The 24520-nt window shown below is 38.6% G+C and overlaps 1 protein-coding gene across 8 annotated transcripts in view; it reads right to left on the bottom strand.

Annotated features, from left to right (window-relative positions):
* Positions 1 to 24520, bottom strand: part of FARS2 (phenylalanyl-tRNA synthetase 2, mitochondrial) — a 536237-nt gene that overhangs the window by 422430 nt on the left and 89287 nt on the right. For 2 of the 8 annotated variants that reach the window (XM_025891117.2, XM_073877537.1), the window contains one exon: positions 17805 to 17839. The exons of 4 other annotated variants lie outside the window; for them this stretch is intronic. The gene's annotated coding sequence lies outside the window, so the exon portion shown is untranslated. Of the gene's footprint in view, positions 1 to 6532; positions 6723 to 17804; positions 17840 to 24520 lie in introns of all 8 variants that reach the window. 2 more of the 8 variants (XM_073877538.1, XM_073877539.1) reach the window with 2 other exon arrangements.

Raw genomic sequence — 24520 nt, 5'->3', positions numbered from 1 at the left:
TAAGTTCATGACCCATTTTGAGTTCATTTTTATATAAGGTGTGAGGATTAAGCCACGGTTTGTTGTGCCAGTGGATGTCCAATTGCTCCAGCACCCTTTTGTGAAAAGGTTATCCTTCTTCAGTTTTTGTTTTTGTTTTTTTTTAAGATTTTATCTATTTATTTTGACAGAGAGAGAGAGAGAGTGAGAGAGGGAACACAAGCAGGGCAAGTGGGAAAGGGAGAAGCAGGTTTCCCGCTGAGCAGAGAGCCCAATGTGGGGCTCGATCCCAGGACCCTGGGATCATGACCTGAACCGAAGGCAGATGCTTAAGGACTGAGCCACCCAGGCGCCCCTCCTTCTTCCATTAAATTGCTTTTTTCTAGATTCTCTATTCTGTGTCTATCCCTCCACCAATACCATATGCCTTACTCTACTAGCTATAGTAAAGTTTTAAAAATAGGTTTTAAAAATAGGTAGAGAGATCCCACTGACCTTATTCTTTTTCAGGATGATTTTTAACTATTCTAGGACCTGTGTCTTTTCCTATAAATTTTAGAAGAAGCTTATATATAAAAAATCTTGCTGGTTTCAAAGAGTACACTAAAAGGGCACCGGGGTGGCTCAGTAGGTTAAGTGTCTGCCTTTGGCTCAGGTCATGATCCCAGGGTCCTGGGATCGAGCCCCACGTCAGGCGCCCTGAGCAGCGGGAGCCTGCTTCTCCCTCTCCCTCTGTCTCTCCCCCTCCTGGTGTTCTCTCTCTCTCTCTCATGCTCCTTCTCTCTCTCAAATGGATAAATAAAGTCTTAAAAAAAATTTATTGGTTTAAAACAAACAAAGAGTACAGTAGAGAAGGGAATGGGGGTGTCGCTTTACAAAGGAGAAGGCTGACAAACACCACCTCAGCCAGATGATTAAGGACAACATTGACAGTGATAAGTTACACTGATAGTATGAACCCATGATATGATGTGATGAAAATGGCCACTACCATTGTGGTTGTTCTCCCAAAAAACCACATCATCCTAGTCTAATCATGAGGAAAACATCACACAAATCCCAACTGAGAAACATTCTAAAAGTATCCCACAGATACTCCTTGAAACTGTCAAGGTCATCAAAATCAAGGAAAGTTTAACAAACTGTCCAGCTCAAGACAAAGATGACTACATTTAATGTCATACCCTGGATGGGATTCTGGAACAGAAAGAGGATATTATGTAAAAAATAAGGAAATCTGAATAAAGTAGGGATTTTAGTTTATAACAATGTATCGATACTGGTTCATTAATTGTACCAAATGTAGCATACTAATGTAAAGCGTTAACAAGAGGGAAAACAAGGTATGGGATACATGGAAATTCTTTACCTTCCCAATTTTTCTGTAAATCTAAAACTGTTCTAAAATAAAAACTTTTATATACATTTCTAAGAAGAGAAGTGTTCGAAGATTAAAATTTAGTAGGATTAATAATTTTTACTGCTTCATCAAGGAGGTCTTTAAGTGAAAACAAAAAAAGCTTTTCTGGGGACTTTTCATAATAATTGCATTGAACAACTGAGGGAGAACTGACATCGTCACTATTTTGAGTCTTCCAATCTGTGAACACAGTATGTCTCTGCATTTATTTAGATCTCTGACTTCTTTCAACAGCATTTTATAATCTTCAGCATATAGATCCAAGACAGGTTTCATTAAATATATTCCTAAGTATTTCATTTTCTGAAGAGTGACTATAATTAGTTTTGTGTTTGTAATTTTAGTTCCCACATGTTCTTTGCCAGTGAATTGAAATGTGATGGATTTTTATTTGTTGGTATTATATGATGTGACCTTGCAGAAATCATTTAGTTTTAGGAGGGTGTTGTTTTATTTTGCTCTGTTTTTGGCAGATTCTTTGGGATAGTCCTCAGACAGACATATCATCTGTAAATAGGGATAGTTTTGTTTCTTCTTTTCCAATCTGAATGCCTTTTGACTTCTTGTTCTTGCCTTACTGCAGTTGCTAGAACTTCCAATACAACGTTGAATAGAGTGTTAAGAGAAGACATCCTTGCCTTGTTCCCAGACTGAGAGAGAAACCATTCAGTCTTTTAGCATTAAATAGGATGTTAACTGGAGAATTTTTATAGGTGTCCTTTATCAAGTTGAGAAAGTTCCCCTTTATTCCTAGTCTGCTGAGTTTTTATCTTGAATGAGTCCTGGATTTTGTCAATTGCTTTTTCTATATCAATTGATATGGCCACATGATTTTCTTTAGTCTGTTGATATGATGGATTACAATGACTGGCTTTCAAATACTCAAGGTGAATTTTAAGGGATAAATAAGACTTCACCAGACATAAATATAAAAGTGTTTGTGTTTATTTGCTTAGTATGTATTTGTCCTTACTAGACTACCAGCTGCACAGTGGCCTGGATTATTTATATTTTGTTCAACAGTATATACCCAATACTAAGCCTAGCAACCAGCACATTATAAACACTCAATAAATATTTATGGAAGAGTGAGAAAGAATAGAATGCCAAGTACACAGCCATGAGTGTATATACATTAGAAGAATAACCAGTCAGCCAGGGTACCGGAAGCCAGAGATTATGCTGGGGAGTGGCAAAAAGGCAGAGCCACTACCTTGGAGCATATACATAAATTAATTCATGATATATCAAAGACCTAAAACATAAAAACTAATTAACTAAACGTGAAAGACAATGTATGAGGGTGCCTAGGTGGCTCAGTCAGTTAAGCGGCTGCCTTCGGCTCAGGTCATGATCCTAGGGTCCTGGGATCGAGTCCCATATTGGGTTCCCTGCTCAGTAGGGGGTCTGCTTCTCTCTCCCCCTGCTCTTGTGCTCTCAATCTCTCTCTCTCCCTCTCAAATAAATAAAATCTTAAAAAAAAAAAAAAGAAGACAATGTATGAGACTATTTTAATAACTTGGAGTAGAACAAGGTTTCTTGGAAAATAGAAAGCAAGAATCATGAAAGAACGTATTGATAAGATGAATTTTTTGAAAATTGGGGTGCCTGGGTGGCTCAGTCGGTTAAATATCTGCCTTCGGCTCAGGTCATGATCCCAGGGTCCTGGGATCGAGCCCTGCATCAGGCTCCCTGCTCACGGGAAGCCTGCTTCTCCCTCTCCCACTGCCCCTACTTATGTTCCCTCTCTGTCAAATAAATAAATAAAATCTTTAAAAAAAAATTAAAATTTTCTGTTCTTCAAAAGACATTTTTAAGAAAATGAATAGGGAAGCCAAAGACTGGGAGAAAATATTTGCAAAACATGAATATGGAAGCTGTGATATATAAAGAGTCCCTATAATTCAAGAGTAAAAAGACAAACAGTCCAGTTAAAAACAAATGAAGAATTTCAACACACTTCAAAGAAGATATATGAATGGCTGATAAGCATGTATAAAAGTGCCTGACATCAGTAGTCAGCAAGAAAATGCAAATAAAGCCTAATGAAATACCACTACTAGTTATTGCCACTAATATCACTAATTATTATTATACTAGTATAATAACTAAAATTTAAAAGACAGACAACACTGGGATGCCTGGGTGGCTCAGTCGTTAAGTGTCTGCCTTCGGCTCAGGTCATGATCCCGGGGTCCTGGGATCGAGTCCTGCATCGGGCTCCTTGCTCAGCAGGACTTGCTGCTCTGCCTGCCACTCCCCCGCTTGTGCTCTCTCTCTGACAAATAAATAAAAATTAAAATTTAAAAAAATAATTAATAATTAAAAATATTAAAAACACCACCAACTGTTGGAGAAGAGGAGCAACCAAAACTCGCATATATTTGTTAGGGATGGAGTAAAATGATACCCCCTCTTCAGAGCAATGTTTTATAGAATTAAACATACACCTATCCTATGACCCAACAATTCTAATCCGAGATATTTAACTAAGAGAAAATGTCTACAAAAAGACCTACATGAGAACATTCATTGTAACTTCACCGATAACAGCTCCAAAACAGAAACAGCCCAGATGTTCATCAATACAAGAAAGGATAAACAAACAATGGTATCCTACAGTGGAGAACCATTACATACATACATACATATAACAATATGGATGAGTCTCAAAAACATGATGATGAGTAAGAGAAACCAGTCACCAAAGACTACCTTTATGTAAGGTAATATAACCTTCCTTTGGACAGTGGGAGTGGAAATTAATCTTCAAAGGGGGCATGAGGAGACTTCTTAGGGTATATAATGTAAGTCATGTTTTGTATCTTGATAAGGGGCTCGAATTACACATGAACATACATTTAGCAGAACTCAATCTATGCATTTCACTGTACGTAAATTTTGCCTTCAGAAACTAGAATTATACTTTTATATGCATTTGGAGAAAGTCTGCAACTTACTTTGAAATTTATTTTCAAAAAAAGATGGACTGAATTGGTGGACAGAGGAACAGACAGATATGTGTGGTAAAATGAGCACAGTAACATGTTAATTAAAAGAATAATAATAAAGGAAACCAGGTGGTGGCTTTACAGAGGTTCATTGTAAAAGTTTTTGAATCCGGGACCCTGGGATCGAGCCCCGCAGCGGGCTCCCTGCTCAGTGGGAAGCCTGCTTCTCCCTCTCCCACTCCCTCCGCTTGTGTTCCCTCTCTTGCTATCTCTCTTGCTGTCAAATAAATAAATAAAATCTTTAAAAAAAAAAAAAGAAATTATACTGTATGCTTGAAAATTTTCATAACAAAATGAAAAAGTGGGCAAAAGTAAAAATGGGATTAGACCAAGCACACAGTGGTGCACTCAAGAGTATGCATCTCACCCTGTAATGTCTAGTTTTCGAACCCTAGGGTTCTATGGAAGTGGCTCAGGGCATGAAAATTAGACAGGAGGACCCTGGCCCTCATCACACCACAGTGGCTCTACTTTTATATACTTGATAATCTGGAATTTCATGCAAATAGCTTTAGGGCTCCAACAATGCAAAGAAACACACACATGCACACACAGATGAAAAATCACTGCTGGAGGAGACGACAAGTTTCATCTAGACTAGTAGCATGGGCCTCCATGAGGAACAAAACACCCATGTTTTTCAGGAATGGTTGGGTAAAATATGAAAAGTGGTGCTTCATGTTTCCTCATGGAAATGGAATACTGAAAGACACTGAAGATCACTGGTTTACTATCTTGAGTTTCCAGATGAGAAACCTGGGTCAGCTAGGAAAGAGAATTCCAAGTGACAGGTCATCCCCAGAAGTCCATGTGAGGCAGACCGGGCCCAGGCTCGTGAGGTGCCACCAGGCCCCTGCTCCTTCTTCTGTAACTCCGCATCCTGCCATGATCCCCAGCACCCCTGAGGAGTATTTAATGAGATTTTCTAGTTATATTGGTGACAAGGTATTTGAAAAATAAGGTCTGTACTTCATAGGACAAAATGCTTCAAAAACAGAAAGTCCATTTTCTTCATAGCTGCCTGTGAAAGATTATAGGCCTATTTTCTGATTTTGGCATTTATTTGAAATTCAGATTCTATTGTATAACCTAATATGAGCTATGGAGATAATTAATATAAATGTGAATATCTCCGGGTGAAGTGGGAGAATGAAGGAAAAGGAACGTTTTTAAAGTTCAAGCCACTTTCCTGTGCCACTTTACAGCATTTAATTGCCTGCTATTCTCAAACACAAAATTCAAACACTAAACTGAAATTACTCTCCTCTCTAAATCTCCATTACCTGTTCTGCAGAAAGAGTGTGTGGACCTCTTTTATATATGTGTCTGAGAAGCTGTGGGTAAACTGCTATCTAATGGAGCTCTGGAGTTGATCTTTCTGTATGATCAAGATGCCTCTCAATTTAAGTTACCTGGGGGTGAGGTGATACCCCCGTCAAGCTACCAACTTTATAATCTAGGCAGCCTTGGGTCTTTCTGATATTTTTCAAAATATGAAAATAGCAGCTTGCCTTTAAGATTTTTTCACCCTTATGGCAGAATCAAAGACCACCATCTCTAAAAGCTACCTATCTTTTTACTAACATTTCTTATTAAAGGTCTGGTAGAAGAACAAATAATTAAAATAATAATGATGGCATTATTATTATTTGTTGAGTCACTAACTGGGCACTTCACATATATTATCTCATTCAGTCATCGTCACAAAATATTTTGTATTAAAGGAAAATGAGGCTCCAGTTAACACATACAAAAAAGGGTACTGGTAAGAATCAGAAGCCCAGCTCTAACTCCAAAGCCCACAGTTTTTCCACTGAGTTGGATAATGCGGATGAATCTCAGTGGTCCTGATCAAGACCCCTCACTCACAGCGCACTGGGTCTGGGAGGTTAAGCAGAATCTACTCTCTGGCGCCACGTGTCCTCTAACACAGAGGGAGGATTCAAGGAGGTGCACTTGCTCGCTCCTCTTATACGCTGCCTCCTCCCTAAACCACCGGCTCAACAGCCAATAGCTGGCCTCTCGGTGGAGCAGAACAGGGAGGCAGAGTGCATCTAGGACACCGTAGGTTGCGTGAGACATAAGGGGAAGGCCCAGGTGGCTGCCCTGCCCCGTTACCTACCTGAGGGGCCCCCTTCAAGTCAGCTGGCTCTGTTACAAGTCCCTGTGGCCCTCCTATAGCACTCACTGCGTCATCTACACGTCCCCTCTCCTGTGCAGCGATGACACCGGCCAGCAAATGCTCCCCGCCGAGAACCAGGTCCTTGCCACGACAGCCAGTCTCTCCACAGGCAGCAGCCACAGTGGCCTTTCTGAATCACGATTTCAGACACAGAGAAACCGGACTTGAAGGCCACTCGCCTTGAGGTCATCACATGAAAAAACACAATGGCTTCTGTGACGTTTGGTGAACTAAAATCTAGGCTGACATCCATGTCGGTGACCACATGCCCAGAATGGACCAGCAAGAGCTCGGAAAACGAGGCACAGAAGGGCAGAGAGCTTCTAGCAAAGGAGGCAGAGGGCGCTCCAGAACAGGGCAAGGCTCAGTCTCAGCCACCATCAGACCCACAGACCACTGCCACATTTAGTTGATTACAGCTAACAAACTGTTTCTCTTCTTTTAAAGGGCCTGGGGAGGTAAATTTCATTTTGAAACCCTTAAGGGGTAACACTGATGCCACAGTCCTAAGAGGAGAGAAATGAGAGTCTGTAGGGTGCACAACTGAAGAGACAAAGGCCCAGCCCCCGGATAATCCCCTGCAGGGTCCTGGCACCACTCCCTGGTAGTCGGGCTCACCCCTTCCCTGTCAGGGAGACTGTCTCTCTGCCTGTTGACACCCCTGGGCATCCTACAGATCGTAACCATTAGCATATTTGTCATCTTTTTGTATGGTTCTTTCCACTTCTGTTTCCACTTCCCTATGTGGTCCTCTTTATTTTTATATTGTATCATAAATTCATATTCTTGTTATAAGCTGCCCTCAATTATTTTAGTTAAGAGAAAGGTAAAAAATTTTAAAAATTGTTTAAAAAGAGATAAAGTTAAAAAATAAATCATAATAATTCCCACTCTGTTCTCTGTGCCGGACTGAATAAAAAGAAAATAAATAAACTTGTTCAAGTTTGATCTAAATAAAAATACTCTGTTTCTGTGTAAGGATCTGAAAGTTTAAGTAAAATCACATTGATCACATTGGAGAGAATCTTAAAGACCATAAAGACCAACTTGGTCATCTTACAGAAGAGAAAACAGCCCCAGAAGACAATCAACAAGGATCACAATGTTATTTGTGGGCACACCACAACTTTACAGTGTGAAGTCCATGCTATCAGTGCTTTCAAATGTTAAAAGGGAATAATATTCCAACCACCTCTCCTGAGCCACATATCAGCTGCTGGACACACACATCCCACTACTTCATCACAGTAAAGCACAGTAACCAACAGTTCTAATTTGCCAAGCAACATTTATTTATACAATTATTTAAAAACTGTGTCACATTTACATATTCTCTGAAAATGAGCGGAAACGGAAAAATACAAGTGCTGATACTAATAGTACAACTGAAATGAAGATGGACATAATGAAGGGTATAAAAGTGATGGCTCACCATCAGCCGGCCAGCTAGAAGATGTAAGCTGTTCAATTCAGTGGGCAAGGGTAATAGGGAAAAAGGTCAGATATCCCCAGCACCAAGACCACGTCTAAAGACAGTCCAAGCAAAATGAAGGTCAGTGATAGAACGTGTTAAAAAGAGGACAAAAATACTAAATGAAAACTAGCATCAGAATAACAGTCCAGGAACTCAAAATGGGGGGGAGGGGCGGTTCATGGGCCTGTTTGCCAGGTATATACCTGACTACAAGAATCAGCGTAACTAGTACCTTGTTAAAAAGAAAAAAGGACAAGACAGCATCAAACTCAAGTCACTAGTTTCTGCTCTACCCCATACAAAACTACCACTGATAACTCCTTACTTCTAACAGTATTAACAGTTTATTTCACAGATTAAAGACAGGACCATTACTGACAGAAGCAAAACATGAGCTACAAAATTACTGCTTTGTAAAACTGTCAACATTTCAGTTTAACCTAAGTTTAATATTCTAGAAATATATGCACATTGCATAACAGTTGGACATAAAAATATACATTTATCTTTTGGTTCTTTGGGAATATAAATCCACATGTTTAACTTCTGTATACTGAAGTTTTAAAACCTTTTTCAGGAGTAAATTGTGAATGAAAGTGGATGGCAGCCTGTAGTGGCAGAGAGACTGGAACCCACTCTCCTCGGCAGTGCATCTTTTATATTTCTTTTGGTAGGCTTCTCTCCTATGAGTAGACTGCACTGACTTTGTGACATCTACTCTGGCTAACTCACAAGCTATTGGTAATTGCTCATGTTATTGGCAGAGAATTCCAAGATACATAGGATAGATATAGATGAAACACTGATCAGTTGGATGCTCCTCCACTCCATTCTAAATCCAAGAAAAAATGTGGTCAAAGACAATTCACATTTACTTTCAGCTACTTTTTTTTTTAAAGATTTTATTTATTTATTTGAGAGAGAGAATGAGAGATAGAAAGCACATGAGAGGGGAGACGGTCAGAGGAAGAAGCAGACTCCCTGCCAAGCAGGGAGCCCAATGTGGGACTCGATCCCAGGACTCCGGGATCATGACCTGAGCCAAAGGCAGTCACTTAACCAACTGAGCTACCCAGGCGCCCTTTCAGCTACTTTTTTAAAATAAAGCACATCCAAGGAAATCAGTACTGAATCATAAGCAAAAATTCATCGATTAGAGAAGTAAATAAACCAAACCACAAAAACGACTGCAACTCTTAACCGCATTTATAAGCTCCTCACTGCAAGACAGGAGGCAAAGAAGTAGGAAGATGGAATTGTTCCTCCAAGAAAAAACACTCAGGATTACCAGGATCTGCAAAATAGCCAGGAATGACTATCTAGATTTCCATTCATATGTAATGATTTGGTTAAATAAATAAAATAAAAACAATAACATCACAGAGAGTCATAATAAGACTAACAAGAAGGTAAAAATAAAAAATTTCAGTGCCCTCTTCTTCGTCTTTTGGTGGCCTGGGAACTTAGACTTTTCTACTGTTTTCTTCTAATAAACTATTTAGGCCTTATTCACCTAGTCCTACAAATTGCTACATGTTCCATCTTTTAAGAAGCCCCTTTCTTGATGCCATCTTCCTCTCCAGCTACTACCCTATTAATCTCTACTCCTGCACCACAAAACATCTCCAAAGTGTTACATGTTGATGTCTCTAATTACTCTGCTCCATTTTCTCAGACTCAGCCCCATGAGGCATTTGACCACAACAATAGCTCCAGTCTAGATCATCAATAACCTCCACATTTAGTAATCCCAATGGCAGGTGCTCGGTGTCCATCTTTCTTGAACAATCATCAGCATTTGACAAAGTTGCTCCCTTCTTTTTCTTGAAACACATTCTTCTCTTAGCTCTCAGCTCAGCACCTGACTTCTCTTCTCTCACTAGCTCTTCCTTACTGGTCATGAGCTTATTCCTGCTCATCAACCACCTCTAAACACTGAAGTGCCCGGGGACTCAGTCCTCAAGCCACTCCTCTTGTACTACACTCACTCCCTAGGTGATATGATCCATCTCACAATTTTAAATATCATCCATAAACTGAAACAGTCTGATTATATCCCTAACTAAAGCATCTTTCTCTACACTCCAAACCTACTAACCTACTGCCTACTCAGCATCTCTACCTGGATTGTCTAGTAGTCATTTCAAACCTATTACATCGTCACTAAGCTCTTGATTTTACATTGCCCCCTCCAATGTGCTCTTACCCACTTCATCCTTCTAGTGGATCAAGTCAGAAACCTTGGAATCATCTGTGATTTCTCTGTTACTAATGCTTCAAAATGAATCCATAAGCAACTTTTTTCTTAGCTCTACCTTTAAAACATATGTTGATTTAGGGGCGCCTGGTAAGCATCTGACTCGGTTTCAGCTCAGGTCATGATCTCAGAGTCCTGAGATCAAGCCCCGCATCAGACTCCACACTCAGCACAGAGTCTGCCTGAGATTCTTTCCCCTTCACTCTCCCCCTACCCTCTGTTCCTCTACCTGCTCACGTGCTCTCTCTAAAATAAATAAATGGGGGTGCCTGGGTGGCTCAATCGTTAAGCGTCTGCCTTCGGCTCAGGTCATGATCCTAGGGTCCTGGGATCGAGCCCCGCATCGGGCTCCCTGCTCAGTGGGAAGCCTGCTTCTCCCTCTCCCTCTGCCCCTGCTTGTGTTCCCTCTCTCGCTGTGTCTCTCTCTGTCAAATAAATAAATAAAATCTTTTTAAAAAATAAAATAAAATAGGGCGCCTGGGTGGCTCAGTTGGTTAAGCGACTGCCTTCGGCTCAGGTCATGATCCTGGAGTCCCGGGATCGAGTTCTGCATTGGGCTCCCTGCTCAGCAGGGAGTCTGCTTCTCCCTCTGACCCTCTTCCCTCTCATGCTCTCTATCTCTCATTCTTTCTCTCTCTCAAATAAATAAATTTTTTAAAAAATAAAATAAATAAATGAAATCTTTAAAACACATGTTGATTCCAACTTTTTTTTTTTACCTATCTCCACTGTTACCACCCCAGTCTAGGCCACCAATAGCTCTCACTTGATATTTTACAATTGATTCCTAACTGGGCTCCCTGTTTCCATCCTTACTCCCCTATAGCCTACTTTTCACACAGTTGCAAGAGTGATCCTTTAAAAACTTAGCATACCCTCAGCTCCAAAATCTCTGCCCAACATAAGATGACCCCCAATGACCCACATCCTTGTATAATCCTTTTCCCTTGACTATGAGCAGGATTTACAAATATGAAGGCTATCAGTTCCATGATTATGTTATGTTATATGGCAAAGGTGAAAGGATTTTACAGATTCAGTTATGGTCCCTAATCAGTTGACTGTGAGTTCATCAAAAGGGTGATTATCCTGAATGGGTCCAACCCAACCAAGGGAGACCTTTCAAAAAGGGCTTTGGGTCTTCCCTGGGCACAGAGACTGGAAGCAGCAAAGATTTTCCTACTGGCCTTAAAATATCAAAGAGCTACAATGTGAATTATCTACAAAGGGAGCTATGTGGGAGGGTACCATGGGAGGCCTCTAGAAGCTAAGGGCCTCTATACAACAGTTGCAAAGAACTGAATTCTGCCAACAACCATATGAGTTTGGGTGAAGACTCCACATTTCAGATGAAAATGTAGCCCAATAACACCTTAATTTCAGTCCTGAAAGACTATGAAGAAAAAACCCACCTGAGCTGTGGCTAGATTTCTCACCTCCAGAAACTGAGACAATAAATGGGTGTTGAATTAAGCCACTAAGTTTGTGTTAAGTATTATGTACCAAGAGAGTGTATATTCAATAAACACTGTTGAGCAAATGGTTTCTCATTCATTTAGATGCTCTGAATCATAAAAGCTACATGAATCAAGCTTCTCAATACAACTGAAATTTCTGATTGTCTGACTAGAGGCTATTTTATCATCAATTCACAGGGTTTGATATCCTAAAAAATTAGACAGTGGAAAGGAGGCACATCATTTCAATCAAATAGTATATGATAGTAAAAATCAAATTCCAGAAGAAAATAAAAAAGAATCAGGGGCTCCTTCATTTTCTTTTTCTATTGTATTCTTAGTGCTCTAAATAAACAATTGCATCACAAATGCTCTAAGCATTGATTTAAAAAAGGAAACAGAAAAATAACAGCATAGAGAATTTTGCGAGTCTGAAGATGTGATGTGATGCTAAGTAATAGGGGAAAACTTCCCTGATGTATTTTTAGAATTTTTTAAATAGACTGCCTTTGTTCAAATAATTCTTTTACTTTAGAGTATCTAAAATATAATTCTGGGTAGGGGCGCCTGGGTGGCTCAGATGGTTAAAATATAATTCTGGGTAGAAGTTACATGTTTGAAGACAAAAATAAAATCCACCAAAAAATAAAAATGATTTTTTAGATGTCAGTGTAGAAGATACTCAAGGCAGGAATATGAAAATAAAAAGTGACGCCATCACAATCCCATTAGGGCTGTGGGAATACCACACTAGCAGACAGCCAAACTCCACCCACCATCTCCCTGGAAAATTCTCACAGCCTCCCTTAAAACTTCTCTTATGGGACGTACAATCTGTATGCATGACCAGACAGCAGGCAAATGAAATTGGGACGTGCACATAGGACATTCACTCCATAAAAGCATTTCTCCCTCCATTTTGTCTCCTCTTTTCCTCTTCAGCTGCCATGCAGATAGCTCTTCCTCCTCCAATGTCCAATTAATTTAGGGCCTCGGCAGCCTCTAGACAAGGACAGAAGATGGCACAGCCTTGACTCAAAAGGACAGGCAGCTTCCGGGAAATGACCCCAGTGCACACCACAAGACAGGCTTCAGGCAGCCACTCCCAAGACCCACTTCCATCTGTCCTTTAAGGAAATGGTACTTCTGGTTATCTAGTAATTTCTAATGTTAGGAAATATATGCGAAAAGTGAATTTTTAAAATGCTAAATTCCTGGCTTTGATTTTTAAGGAAAAGACTTTCAAATTAAATGGATTCATTTATTTACATAGCAGTCATGAGGATCAGAGGAGAAAAGTGAGAATTCCTGTAAAGCATTCGGAGACCTTAGGAATAAACACACACACACACACACACACACACACTGGTAGTAGGATTAACTTTTACCCAAAGCAGACCTTAATGAGAATTTGCTCCTTGATCTAATAAAAAATAATCAATGAGTTTGGAATATTTCTAGGATACACACAGTCATCCTGGGATACATGCCACCACCCCAAATCAAACAAAACCTTTCTCTGGACATTTGATAGAAGCAAGGTCATATGTAAAGACATCTAGGTGACTGACTAGTTTGATCAGGGCAAGATAATTTATCACAGAGTGAGGCCTCATTAATAAATAGCAACACAGACTCAACATCGACCCCAGCTTAGTGTGATGATTAAATGTGAAAGGCACAGAGAGGGAGCTCATTAAGTATTTAGTGGTTATTAATATTATTATTAATCTAATTAACCATGATTAAAAATATATTGTAGTTATCTTTGATTGAGCTGGTTAGGAACATTTTATAGGCAAAATTAAGTGACTTGTTACCGAGATGAAACTTTCCCAACTAAGTGACAGATTTTAAGTAGTTACACAGTGGCTGTGGAGTACATTTTTCACAAGAGGATATAAAATAACGACAGAGAACAAACTGAGTGTTTCTGGAGTGGTGGGGGGTGGGAGGGATGGGGTGGCTGGGTGATAGACATTGGGGAGGGTGTGTGCTATGGTGAGCACTGTGAATTGTGCAAGACTGTTCAATCACAGACCTGTACCTCTGAAACAAATAATGCAATATATGTTAAGAAAAAAAAAAGGGGGGGGGCGCCTGGGTGGCTCAGTTGGTTAAGCGACTGCCTTCGGCTCAGGTCATGATCCTGGAGTCCACGGATCAAGTCCCGCATTGGGCTCCCTGCTCAGCAGGGAGTCTGCTTCTCCCTCTGACCCTCTTCCCTCTCGTGCTCTCTATCTCTCATTCTCTCTCTCTCATATAAATAAATAAAATCTTTAAAAAAAAAAAAAGGAGGAGGAGAAGATAGCAGGAGGGGAAGAATGAAAGGAGAGAAACTGGAGGGGGAGAGGAACCATGAGAGATGATGCACTCTGAAAAACAAATTGAGGGTTCTAGAGGGGAGGGGGGTGGGGGGATGGGTCAGCCTGGTGATGGGTATTAAAGAGGGCACATTCTGCCTGGAGCACTGGGTGTTATGCACAAACAATGAATCATGGAACACTACATCAAAAACTAATGATGTAATGTATGGTGATTAACATAACAATAAAAAAATTTGAAGGAAAAAAAATAATAACAGAGAAGTACAGTCGTACCACTCATCACAAAGTCATGACTTTGGCCACATTGGTATTTTTGCCATCTTGCATTTTTCATGTCTTTTTGGTATATTTCCAGAGCAATATTTTTTTTTAATTTTAATGGAAAAGCCGTTAAAAAAATATTTAGTTGCCACTCATTTTTAATAGCAACATATGAAGCCCAGAAAACAACTATGTATTATAACTTATGTGTCATGATCATTGTGAAAATAATATATTTGAGAAAAAATATATATTCAGGAAAGAATAGTAACAAGCATGCATCATGATCATTATTAAGATAGTATTTTTGAGAAAAAGAATATACAGAAAAGGCTAGTGAATCTGGGAAGCATGTAGGAGAATTATAAGAAGCATGTTCCAGAGCACTGAGCACCAAAATACAGACGGTCTCCCACTCATTCATTCAAAACACAGCAGCAGTGCCAAGCACTGGGGATTTGTGGGAAATGTGCCCCACCCACGAAACACTGTGGCAAACTATAAACATGTCTCAAACACACAGAAAGCATAAAGCACCTTGCGACTCCAGGAACTACTGGCAGAGATGATCAGTGAAAGCCCCCTCATTGAGGTGAACTTCTGAGAAATCTTGCCAGGAGACAGGTTTGGTAACGGAGTGGATAAAGAAAAGGCAGGCATCTTAAACACAGGGAAAGGCAAGTCACTGCTGCAGAAGCTTCCAGAGAACAGCTCCCATTAGTTCTATGTAGATTCTACTCAGCACCTTAGGACAAGTGACAAGCTACACAAAAGACGGCTGAGGAGAAAAGAAGGAAGGCACCTGCATACAGGTAAAGGTACCCACGGTGGGAAGTAAACACACCAAAGCAGTTCGAGCCGGTGGTTTCAGCCTTCTGGGAGTGGAAACAATTCATGAGCTAGATAACAGCACACCACAAAAGCAAGTTAAATTAGTAAAAACTGTTACCTGCATACTAAAGGAATGATAATTCTGCTGAGTCTAATGAAAAAAAAATGGAAACTATTTTGTTTTTTTAATATAGTCAATATCCATTATAACAATTATCCATAAAAGTTGGATTTTACTTTAGAACCACTGAACTCATTTTCTTTTTTAAAAAAGATTTATTTATTTGAGAGAGAGAGTGTGAATATGTGTGTGTGTGTGTGTGTGTGTGTGTGTGTGTGTGTATGTACGAGCAAGGGGAGGGGCAGAGGGAGAGAATCTCAAGCCCCACTGAGATTATGACCTGAGCCAAAACCAAGAGTCAGACACCCAACCGACTAAGCTACCCAGGCACCCCACTCATATTTTCTAACTCTGAATTTCTCTTTCCCAATATCACCAAGTTTCCACCTAGAAATATGAAAAGGAAAAAATATAATAACCTATTTAAAAATCTGCTTTCAATAAGTTTTCAAAGCAACTATTTTAACAAGTTTTCTCTACAATTACAATTGTTCTTCCAAAAAAATGAGATTTCACTGATGCATTACCAAGGAAATGTGACAATTTCGCAAAAACCTTTCTTCATGGTGGAAAGTAACCTGCAGTCTCTAGGTAAGTTATAAAATCATTCCTAACAGAGTAAATACTTTACAACCAATCATTTTTTTAAATTTTAGGATTTAGCCAATATAAGAACATAACACAGGAAGTAATGGAACAGGGCTCCTGGAAGAAAGAAACCAAAGTATTATTGGCCACAACATAACTGTCTATCTAGGAAGCTCAAATGAATCGACTGATAAATTATTAAAACAAATAACAGTTTGGTCAAGGGAATGAAGTTAAAATTCCTAAAAATCAATAGCATTTTTCAATCCCAGTAATAACCAACAGGAAATAAAGTTATAATGAAAAAAATCATTTATAATAACAATGACTAAGTAGTCCCCCCTTATCCACAGTTTCACTTCCCACTGTTCAGTTACCCACAGTCAACAGGGCGCAGGAGATGATCCTCCTTCTGACGTACTGTCAGCAGGACAGTAGAAGCCGAACACCACGTTACAGTGCCTGTGTTTTCTCCTCGCTTCACTCCCTCACGTGGGCATTTTATCATCTCACATTATCACAAGATGGATGAGTACAGTACAATAAGATATTTTGAGACAGAGACCACATTCACATAACTTCTATCACACTATACTGTTGTAATTGTTATATTTTTATTAGTTAATTGTTAATCTGTTACTGTGCCTAATTTACAAACTTTATCATAGATATGTACATATAGGAAAAAACGTAGGATATACAGAGATCTATACTGTCTGTGGTTTCAGGTACCTGCTATGGGTATTAGAACAGATTCCTTGTAAATAAGGCGGGGGGGAGACTACTGGGTCCAAAGAGGTCAATTTGAAGCAAATTACAAAAATTTACAAAGAACCATGAAGGATCAGAATAAATAGAGATATACATTGAATGGGGAGACTGAACAGTATAAAATGCCAGCTCTATCCAAATTATTTTAATGTAACTCCCAATGGAAATTTCTGTGGGGGTGGTTAGGAGGACTTTAATACCCAGCTTCATTTGAAAAACTAAATAAGTGACAGAAGCTAGTAATTTGTTGAAAAATAACAAGAAAAAAGCAACAAAGAAAACTCGTAAAAGAACTGACACAGCAAATAGATTCTATTTTTAAATTTAATATATATCCTCATAAACCAGTGTAGAAATAAATTATAAAAGGAATAGTGTTAAGAATCTAACTATCTGGGAGAAAATGAACTCATCTCCACTTCATGTCATATGCCTAAACACTGTGGAGAGTTCTATAGACAGTTCTGTTATATGTTTAAAAACAAAAGAAAAACAAAAACAGAAGAAATATTGGTAATTCTTTCTGAACTGATCTGGGGTTAGGAATGACTGTTTTACAAAAGAAGCATATGAAATAAATGGAAGACACGTAAATTTGACCACATGAAAATTTAAGACTTTTGATGTTTATAAACATCAAAAAACTTGAAACTTTAAAAAAAAAAAATTGGGGAAAATCTCTGCAGTGAATGACATAGCCAGCCACTGTTTACTTGAGCTCTGGGACAAGAGTATCAGCTCTTTGAAATGCTGATGGCCTTTTCAACATTCTACTCCATATAAATAGCTCTTTGCATCATTTTAAATACAGATCTGGAAAACATACACTTTATTTTATTTCAAAAACAAATCTGGGCTTTTGAAAATAGTTTATTTGCCCATAGATTTATGAGATCCCACATATGTGAAGAAATATCTTTGATCTTAGAAACAGTTTGAAAAGACTCAGAGCTTTCAGTTACATGGGTATGAAATAAAGTCTCTGAGATTTTTAAAAACCAATAGACTGCCATGTCTTTGTTCTTCCAGAGAAAAAGCTATCTTATTTTATCTCTAGAAAGATATATTTAGAACTAAGATTTTTTTTCCTCTACTCTGAGCTTTCTTATAAAAAAGCAACCTTACCTTTTAGTTTGTTTTAATCCCAAAGGAGATAGTATCTGAAAAATAAAAATAAAACGATAGGAAAAAACACTTGAAAATTAATGGCTCAAATACGTTTATGCCTCTGTGATTTTTCATATTAAGTCTTACAAGAGCTCTGAAGAAACAGGTCCACTGTTTCTCTAGAAAGACATTAAGCAAGTGGGGGCAGCACCTCTGAGGTTCAGCACAGTGTGAACAATAAAATCTCCTGTCTCTCTCTTCTCTGTAAAAGGCCAAATATCTGCCCAAAGGTATAAAAAGAATAGAGGCAAATGCATAGATATCCACTATCTACTATGCTTGTTGTACATATAAGTACTAACACTTATTATTTAACAGTACAACTAAATAAAAATGAGGTCAATGTTTGCATGTCAAACGTTAAAGTTTGGTTTGTTTTACTTTCTCCTTTGATAAATATTATATATTCTTTGATTATTGGTCACATAATTTCTCCAAAACTTAACCTCTAGAAGTAATAGTGAAAAACTCCTTCATGACACTTCTACACACTGAATCACTTGATGTAATTTTACTTCACCTAATAGCATTGCTAATGTATTTAAAAGGGGGGGGGGTTACATTACAATTACTAATTGTTCATAACACGTTAATTTTCACCTAAAAATATTTGGTCAGAAGAAACAGTTTGAGATCGTTTTTATCTGAATGATATCTGTGCATTTAATTAAATCAATTCTAAATTTCAATATTGGTCAAAAAATAACATCAGTATGTAAGTACAAGACACCAATTTAAAAAAACACATCTATTTATAGTTTCACAGATACAGTCCATCAAACCAAAAAGCCTCAACACTCTTAAGAAGAAACATCAACACAAAGCACCTGCACATGGTTACCCTGCTGGTTAACTACAGATCTTTCCCGGGCATTTACTGGCTTATCATTTCTACCTGCCCTCTCTACAGTTTCCCTTTCCGGCCTAGGTCATTAATGAAGGATCAGATGGGGGCAGAATTGAAAGGGACATGGAATTTGCAAATGTATGAGTCACTTAAAGCAGTAAAAACCCCTGAAGCGAGGACACTGATTTGGAAGTAGCCGTTTTGGATCACTACACGGTAGGAGAGTATGGTCACATATGCCAGGGAACCAACGGTCTCACAGGTCAAATGACAACAAACAGATGGTCACAGGACTTAGAAACCAAATTTAGTTCCACCAACTTCAGAGAAATCACTACGTCATCACAGAGATCATCAAAGGGCAATATCAGATCCTAACCGTAATTGGTAGATAGAAAGCCTTGCTTCTCAAAGTAGGGCTTATATACACCTGGAGCCAGGTGGCAAAAGACGAGGGTTCCACATTACCACAAGACAAGCATGGCTCATCTGCCAAGACTGCAAATTTTGACTGAATCATTTCTTTTCCCCTGGGGAGATACATGAGTTTTTCGAATTATTTCCCTGATAGTAAGTGATTCACAATTATTTCATGTTTAAAAAAAAAAAATAGGGAAATATTATAGAAGAGAACAAAGAAAAAAAATCATTAATGTTAAGCCAAAGCACCAAACTATAAAATATTCCACACTTGAGACCCCTCTTTAAGACTGCTTAGATCCCCAGGTGAGGGTAAGATACTGAGATGGAACATTCAATCTGCCCTGACATTATATCTTCAAGGTCAAGCTCTGACATCATCATTACAACTCTACCACCATCTCCGCCATGACCACCACTCATAAAATTTACTAAATACTCATTATTACATCTGAAACCATACTAAGTTCTTTATACACATTATCTCATCTACTGTTGCTAAGTCAATAGACTTGGGAATTTTAAATCTGTACTATCAGACTTTTTAAAAACTAATATTATTGATAAATCATGTATATGGTAATAAATTCAAATGTTAAAAAAGGGTAAACAGTGAAAAGTAAACTTCGACTGCCTCCTCTACCTCCCTATAAACATTTTATATGTGTTATACAATTGTATGGGTATATGTACACACATATACATATAAACCCCTTTCCCACAGACTTAATTTTTATACAAATGTTAGCATACTGTTCTGTATCATATTCTTACCAGTTAAGAATCTGCACTGATAATACTCCACAGAAGTCAAGTAGTACACATTCTTTATAATGGTGCAGAGTATTCCATATTCCATCACATGAAAGCCCCACCATGTATGTATTCAGCCACTTCCCCACTGATGAACATTTAAACTTTTTCCAATATTTTGTTAAAATGAATAAATCTATTTAAAAAATACCCTTGTACAAATATGTTTGCATACACATTCTAGCATTTTTAGGATAAACTCCTAAAAGTTGAATTGCAGGGTCAAATGGTTTACGCATTTTAAATTTCAACGGATACAGTCAAATGGATCTCCCAAGTGGCAATGCACTAGTTACAAGTCCCACCAATGAGCCCCACCACCAATTATGAGTGCCACATTCCCTGTACCCTTTGTAGAACCATAACTGATCAAACCGTTTCATCTCTATACTGCAAAAGAGTTTTACTAAAATAAAGTTACACTAAATAATTTTCAAGATTTTTTTTTTAAGTCGACTATTGTGCAAAGGACTGTTGCTTAAATCACCATCCATGAAATCAAAGAGTTTAAAATGTAGGAAGCTGGAGCACCATGGTATTCACAGTGAAACATAGAAATACATTTATAAAAGAACATATGATTAACAAGAGAACAGCATAAGGTCCCCAGAGGTACAGGAGGAGGAAGAGCAAATACAAACAACGACGGGGAATGCATTCATGGAAGTCAAGTCTGGACAGCCTGAAAAGTACAAGGAAGAGACAGCAGATGGTGTACAAACAAGGTGAGTGAAGGCAGAGTTCAAAGTCAAATCAAATACTTATGCTGGATGCTACTGGTCTAATACTTGGGGTCTAATACTTGGCTAGGGGTTGCTCAAAATGCAAGTAGTCCAGTCAGACAAGAAAAGTAAAAAAAGCCAAATAATACAGTTTCACAAGAAACAGTGGCCAAAAAGAATTTCTACAAATCAACTCTAAATGGAGACCAGCAATTCAGAAAGGTTCTAGGTGACTATATCCTTTACACAAGGTTCAAAACCCTAGTAGGGCAGGACTATCTTTACACATTTTATAGATGCACTATAGGACTCTCTTAAAAACATCTACTTAATATGATCATATTGCTCAAAATAAAAGCAAATAAAAAATGATGCTACAACTTAATGTTTTATCTTGCCGATAACTGCAATTCAGTCATTTCAAACCCAAGACAATAGCAAACTCCAGCAAAAACAAGGGTTTTGAAGGAAAAAGCCCTGGTTTCAAATCTAGCAAGTCATTGGGTCGCCTGGGTAGCTCAGTTGGTTGGGCAGCTGCCTTCCACTCAGGTCATGATCCCAGGGTCCTGGGATCGAGCCCCGCATCGGGCTCCCTGCTCAGCGGAAAGCCTGCTTCTCCCTCTCCCACTCCCCCTGCTTGTGTTCCCTCTCTCGCTGTGTCTCTCTCTGTCAAATAAACAAATAAAATCTTTAAAAAAAAAATCTGGCAAGTCATTTAATCTTCGAAACTTCATCTGCAAAATGGTTACAAATGCTATGCAAATGAAATTACATAGATATAAGAAAGAATGATTGATTGATAGATGGTATTTAAACCTAGAGAAAGAGAGAATCTACATATAGAATCTAGTTGGGTCCCTGACACACAATGAGCTCTACACACAACTTTTCTCTTTTCCCTTCCAGCCTACTTCAAGTAAAACCAAAATATATAGTACCACTTAAATACTGACTGCTCCCAAGCACATCTTTTAGTTTTCTCTAATTTCACTGACATAATTCCATCAAAGCGTTAAAAAAAAAAAAGTACTCAGTGATAAAGAATGCCTAGACAATTCAAAAAGAAGAATGGTACATTTTAGAAGTTAACAATATAAACAAACAAAAAAAGCATTTTGAATTAAAGAGGTCATATAAAAAACCCTATATTAATATAACATTCTTGATTTGATCTATAAACCTAAGAATTATTCATTTTGCTGAGTAAAAGCAAATTCCTAATATCTGCTCTTCTATATTCCTTAATAGTGAACCACTATGTTTTTAATATAGCTCATCTGTTGTATAATTCTAGTCATCTTTGCATGAGCATTTACCCCATTTCCCCTTCCCATATTCTCACCAGTTGTGCTGGCACAATATCATGGGCAATATATTGACAAACAGTGTTGAAACCATGTAATATTGACCTTGTTTTCTTCATTTCCTCTCCTGACTCTAAAATAGCTTATCCCCAACATAACACAGGTATATATCTCCGGGAACATTAAAAGTAAGATTCTCTGAGAGAGCACGGTTTTAAATAAAGCAACTTAAGTTAATCTGAGCTCAGCTACTTTAGGTATATCATCAATCATCAAAACCAGCCAGAAACTGCTAGAGTAGCATCTTCCAAACTTCACATAAATAAATCTGTGAGTTTCTTAACATGCCATGCTTTCAATTAGTCTTTTGATGGCTCTGCTCATTTTTTTTTATAACCATATACTTCTTCCTATTGATTCTTAGCACTTCATATATTGGCAGGAAACGGCTGCCAACCTAATATAATGCCATGCATTTATGCAGCACTTTTAATTAAGTCATTTTGGAATCTCCTTAGCATTTTGATGAAGACGCGTTGTCTTCCTTGAAGTGAGGGCAGTTGAATTTGTCTTTGCATTTCCAGTACCTGCCCCAGTGCCTGCTATGTAGTAGGTGCTCAGTATCTATCACGAGTTGCCAGAGTGACAAAGTCCTGGGTTTGAATCCCAGCTCCAGTACTTTCCAGATTTAACCTGGAACGTGAGCATATCATGTGACCTCCCAGGCCGTTAGTTTCTTGTCTGAAAATGGGGATGAAGAATATCTGTTTCATAGAGTTTCTGTGAAAACTAAATGAAATAATGTATTTAAAATCATTTCCAGTTTAGCTGATACATAAGGGCTGAAGAAATTGTAGATGATTTTCACTAAACCACACATACATCCTCACTCAAATTCTGAGGTCATGAATTACATAGTTAATGTCAGACAATGGTTCAGTAAGTAATGCCCCCCCACCCCCGCCTTTAAGGCCAGTAACTATAGAGAGGTGGGTACTAGGCCCTAAGAAGCAGCAAATGTTCTCTGGAAATCGCCTTGACCATTTTAGAATATTACCTACACCCTGTTTCATGGTCCAATTCTGTCAAAATTGATTTCACACTTCCTTTAGACTCAACCCTTCTATGACCCATTAACAACTATAATGTGAGTCTGAGGCCAGCTAAACCCCCAGTCCTCCCTGTGTCTACTATGTCCTTCCTTATTATCTAACCCTTGATATTCCATGACTGATCCTAACATTTCAGAAAAACACAGATGAATTTCACTAAAGCTAAGCTTCAGGGCCAGAGAAGAGGAAATCCCAGCCACAAAGAGAACACTATATTTTGAACCCTTCTGTGTGCCCAAGGAATCCTAAGAGGTATAACAAATACAGTATAACAGGCTGGACATGGGAGAAGCAGTGACATTTGAATGTGAAACATGGCTCTGGTTAATCTCTCATTATCAATATCTAAATACAAAGCATTTTAAAACTACAACTCATTAGTCTATAAACACACCTTGAAAGAGGCAACATTAAAATGAGGAAGACCATGACTAATTCAGCCAAGCAAAATAAGAGAGAAAATGAGATCTTTTATCTGAAGACTATCTTAAGTACAAAAACCTCAGAGTCCATAAGAAATGACAGTCCAAAAAATAGTTGGGTTAAGATTATAAATCAACAAGTATTAACGTAATGTCTACTACAATAATGCAAACATTTGCACCGTCTTTTAGAAGTTACAAAGTATGGCTCAGATCATGATCTCCCAGTCCTGAGATTGAGCCCCATGTCAGGCTCTGTGCTCAGTGGAGAGTCTACTTCAGATTCTCTCTCTCTCTCTCTCTCTCTCTCTCTCTCTTCCTCTGCCCCTCCCCCCACTGTGTGTGTGCACGTGCACTCTTCTCTCAATAAATAACAAATCTTTAAAAATCTTTATAAGTTACAAAGTATATTCCAGCTACTAGTCAAATCTAACTACCCATCAGAATAGTAGGAATGGTTATATCTCTAGGGGCAGCTGGAGGCATATCCAAAGGGGTCTGTTAATGAACATGAAATTTCTTTGATGCTACATTTCTGATTTTTCCCTATTACATAATACCCCTATATTTGTTGTGATCATACATACATAATAAAACATCCATTAAAAAAATCCCTCAACATGGGGCGCCTAGGTGGCTCAGTTGGTTAAGTGTCTGCCTTCGGCTCAGGTCCTGATCCCAGGGTCCTGGAATGGAGCTCCGCATCGGGGCTACCTGCTCAGTGAGGAGTCTGCTTCTCCCTCTCCCTCTGCTTGTGCTCTCTCTCATTCTCAAATAAATAAAATCTTGAAAAAAAATCCCTCAACAATGGGGTTCAGAAAACATTCAAGGTTAGTGAACACACTTAGGTGTTGGAAGATGGCACGCCCAGAAATGCACTGCTGAATTCACTGTACCATCCCCACACACTCTCCTATGCTTCTCTTCCATTGAGCTGTTCCTGTTTTATAATAAAGCAGTAATTTTAAGTAAAGCACTTTCCTGGGTTCTGTAAGCCAATCTAGCAAATGATTGAATCTCAGGAGGGGGTTAAA

Source organism: Callorhinus ursinus, unplaced genomic scaffold (genome assembly GCF_003265705.2).
Source record: "Callorhinus ursinus isolate GAN/ISIS: 27379988/994484 unplaced genomic scaffold, GSC_fseal_2.0 scaffold26, whole genome shotgun sequence".
NCBI classification, from domain to species: domain Eukaryota; kingdom Metazoa; phylum Chordata; class Mammalia; order Carnivora; family Otariidae; genus Callorhinus; species Callorhinus ursinus.
The sequence above is the reverse complement of the archived record's forward strand: the minus strand, read 5'-3'. Positions and strand labels throughout refer to the sequence as shown.